The 3848-nt window shown below is 55.4% G+C and overlaps 1 pseudogene across 1 annotated transcript in view; it reads right to left on the reverse strand.

Moving 5' to 3' along the window:
- LOC310713852 (catenin delta-2-like) overlaps positions 1-2813 on the reverse strand; it is a 273582-nt pseudogene extending 270769 nt beyond the window's left edge. The window contains exon 1 of the transcript XR_014530107.1: positions 1931-2813. The product of XR_014530107.1 is annotated as a catenin delta-2-like (transcript). The remainder of the gene's footprint in view (positions 1-1930) is intronic.
- Between the last annotated feature and the right edge of the window lie 1035 nt (positions 2814-3848).

The following is a 3848-nucleotide window of genomic DNA, read 5'->3' on the forward strand; positions in this document are numbered from 1 at the left end:
TGTGAATTCAGCCAACCTCAGAGAACAGAACTGTTGCCCCAAATGTCCAAAGAATCAGTTACAAAGGCTTAGATGATTTACTACAAACATCACATGCTTTCCAATTTGGCAAATCAGCTAAGAAGATCCATCCATGTTCCCAAAAACCATTAGGGGACTCAAGAGCCTGCAAGGAGACTGTAAATTGTATAAAGGCGCTAACCTAATTTCTGAGAAATCCGAAATGCATCCATCCTCCCAGACAGTCTCTCACCACAACTGCAAACAACCAATCAACCCCTATATTCTCTGCACAGAGCTGTTAGAAAGTAGTTGGGGCATAACTGTGAACCTTCCTTTCTACTAAAAACGTTGCCTAGAAGATATTTTCACCCTCCACACTGATAAAATCTTTTGTTCCTCATGGGTTGCATTGTATTCTTGCTTGCCAGTGGAAGTTCCCTACAACAATGTACGTCTTGCTAAGAATTAGATCTGCACCAAGCTGCATTACGTCACACACATCATTTATTTATATGATGTATGCAGATCATGAGCGAGGTCTAAAAGTTTCACTTCCCCCGATGCTGTCCATACACTTCCCCCGATGCTGTCTTCGGAAGTATTTGTAAATACCAATCCCCGCAGTTCATAAAAGTTAATAGCTGGCCGTTTCGTAACAGGCCTATCAGTCTTTTCCCAATCATCTATAGTAAGATACTGCTAAGTTTCCTGGAAGAGATTAACTGCTAAGGTTGCCCGCACATTTCGCCACCAAAAGAAGTCACGCCCTTTGCAATGAAAGCATGCATTAAACGGCTATATGTGCAAGAGAGATGGGCAGGACACTCTTCGCAGGGGATATCTCTCTCTCTCACACACAAACTTTGCCCAGCTTCTAATGCAACCCGTTCGGGGGAAGCTCCCCACCCCCAACATTCCCAGCAAAAGCTGAATCTGTGCACCACCATTTACTGTCTCGCGTCTGCTGCACCTCCTCTGTGGCGACTCGCCTCGCCGAGGAGGCTAGGTTAGAAGCGATCGATGCAAGCACATTACGCACCAGCACAGGGGGAGGAAATGGATCGAGCGAGAGAGGCATCTTTCCTTTCAGCCATTAATTATAAATCAGCCAAATCTCAAGAAAGCCCTTTGGCAGACAAGGATGCTAAACAAAAAGACCACCGCCGCCGCCGCCACCACCCCAATCCTCTCCCAACGTGGAGAGGCGCATCTGCCTAAGCAGCCAAGTAGCAGCATCACAACTATTCCCGGGCCCCTAAAAGATAACGAAATGGGGGTGGGGAGGAGGGGGGGGGGTCGCCCCTCTCTTTGCAACGCAGAACCACCAGCAGATATGGATGTATGACTAAGTATTTCCAGTTGATTCTGCGCGCGCCGCCGCGAGCGAGAGCGCGCGCACACACACACACAAGCCACGAAAATCATGGTCCACAGCAGTGCGAGGCTAAATGGAAGCGAGGGGTCTATTTCCCATCTTCCCCGCTCGCCTCCTTCGCCCCCTTCCCCGGCAGATCTTGACGACTTCCCTGCTCTAACGAGCGTCTTGTTGCAGGGCGGCGGGGAAGGCGAGTCGCTGCCGATGCCCTACATAAGCCATCGAGGAGCCGAGGAAGGAAGGGGGTGGGGAAAGCGACGGCGAGGCAGGCAGAAATAGCCCACCTTTGCCGGCTCGCTCTCTCTCTCTCTCCAGAAGGAAAAGGATCATAAATACGACGCGTTTGGGGGTGGTGGGGGTGTTTTTTAAAAAAATAAATAAATCCCAGGCAATCGAGGACACCCCATCTGAACACAAAGAGGGGGAGGGAGGGGAGGGGGAGACCTTTGCAGTGCGGGCCCCTCCTCCACCCAGAGGCAGCAGCCCCTCTCCGCACAGGGGGAAGGGGGGGGTAACCTGGGCACCATCCATGATGGCACTGGCCCGACTCACCCAACGCCGTCGCCCCTGCTTGCTGTTTCCCGAGCATATACCAACAACAAAAGGCAAATCCTCAAGGCGGGGAGGAGGGAGGTGGCTGCGGCGCCCCGCGGGCTTCTTCAGTGCAAGGTCCTGACCTTGCCCAATTGCAGCATCCTGCCTGGCCGTCGCCGTCGCCCTTCCCGCCGCCTCCCTCTTTCGCCGCGAAACGGGCTCCGAGGCGGGCTCCTTCATACACTGCGTGGCTCCGAGAGGCAGCCTCTCTCTCTCTCTCTCTCTGCCTCTCCCGCTCGCTCTCGCTTCTGTCAGAGGGAGAAGAAGCTCGACGTCTGGCTCTCTCTCTCTCTCTCTCTCTCTCTCTCCCTCCTCAGCACCACCTCCCGTTTCCTCTCTCCACGGACTCGGCAGCGGCGCTCTCTCTGTAGTGCGGCCACCTCAGCTTGGCAACCTTCCGCCGCTGGAGAAGATACTGTGACAGCTGCCGCCGCCGCCGCCGCCGCGCTCCCTTCTCCTCCCTTCGCTAGCAGGAGCGCGCGCGCCTGGTGCCGCCGCCGCCGCTGCTCCAGAGGCCGGGCTGGGGCGGGCAGGCGGGAAAGCGAGCAAGGCGGCTGCGCTCTTTTCTCTCTCTCCCTCAGCGAAACGCCGCCGCCGCCGCCACCTGCGCCTGGCGAAGAGGGAGGAGGGAAAAGCGCGCGAAGAAGCGTTCCCGCGTTGTTGCCCCGTCCGGGCTAAAGAAGCGGAGGGTTCTGCTGTGGCGCGAGGGCGACCTCGCTTCTCCTCCGCTCGGAGAGGTTTCCCCGCGGCGGCGGCGGCGGCAGCGGAAAGTTGCCCTCAGAACGGACTCCTTAACCGGCGGCCGAAAGAAGCGCACCCTCTGCGCACGGCCGCCCTCCCCGCCGCCTCACCCCATCCTCCGGCGGGCATTCGGGCGCGCTTGGGCTAAGGAGAAAGTGAGGGAGCGGCTGCCATCTCCGCCCCGGGGAGCGGCGAAGTCGAGCAGCTGCTGGGGGAGAAGGGAGGGAGGCGCGAAGCCGGAGACGAGGGGGGTGACCCTTCCGAGGTCAGGCTCGCAGGTGCTGGTGGCGGGCGGGAGGCGGGCTTCGCCGGAGAGAGCGGCGGCGGCGGCGGCGGCTCAGGATTGCTCCTGCGGGAAAGGCTGCGTGGCCAATGCCCTTGAATTTCCCTCAGCCAAAGTCGCCGTCCCTCCTCGCGCGGAGAGTTCAGTCAGGCAGGGTTTGGCAGGCGCTGACACGGGAGGCGGTTCAGCCCTCAGCTGCTGCCTCGCACAGCTGTAAGAGGGTTTATTCAAGCACCGGCTCTGCCTAAAAGGGGGGAAAGCTCTGAAAGGGCTGCCTTGTTCCTTTTGTAGCTCACGGACTCCTTCCCACGTCGTCGCAAAGCCCCATCCTGAAATGGGGGGAAACACATACGTACACGCGCGCGCTTTTACTGACAGGACTGGCAAAGACGAGGAGGAAAATGGCAGCGGTGCGGATTTTAACTCCTTGGTTACATTAAGGCAAATTTGTGGGGTGTCAAAGTCACCGCAGAACAAGTCAGAAGGATGATTTGTATGGTGTGTTTTTTTAAAAAACAACAACAACCACACACTGCATATATAAAACTACACAGGGCAGGAATGTTTCTAAAATGGACATTATTTTAGGATTCCCTGGTAGATTTCTTCATGTTCCGTTTAAAATCCAGGTTAGCCAACTCCTCAGTGTGAAAACTCTTCAGGTTCCAGGTACACTATACAGAGGGTTGTAATAAAGAAATAATCATTTTAACGCCCAAATCTATATTCCAACTTTAATTCAAAGAATGCCTAAATGATCTCACGCCAAACAGCAGTTGGCAAGCATCTTTCTCTACGGAGGTGAATTTCCAAAATATCCTCTCTTCATATGGATGGTGTAAATTCTGCATT

The sequence above is a fragment of the Podarcis liolepis genome (assembly GCF_965112155.1).
Source record: "Podarcis liolepis genome assembly, chromosome: 8".
Lineage (NCBI taxonomy): Eukaryota > Metazoa > Chordata > Lepidosauria > Squamata > Lacertidae > Podarcis > Podarcis liolepis.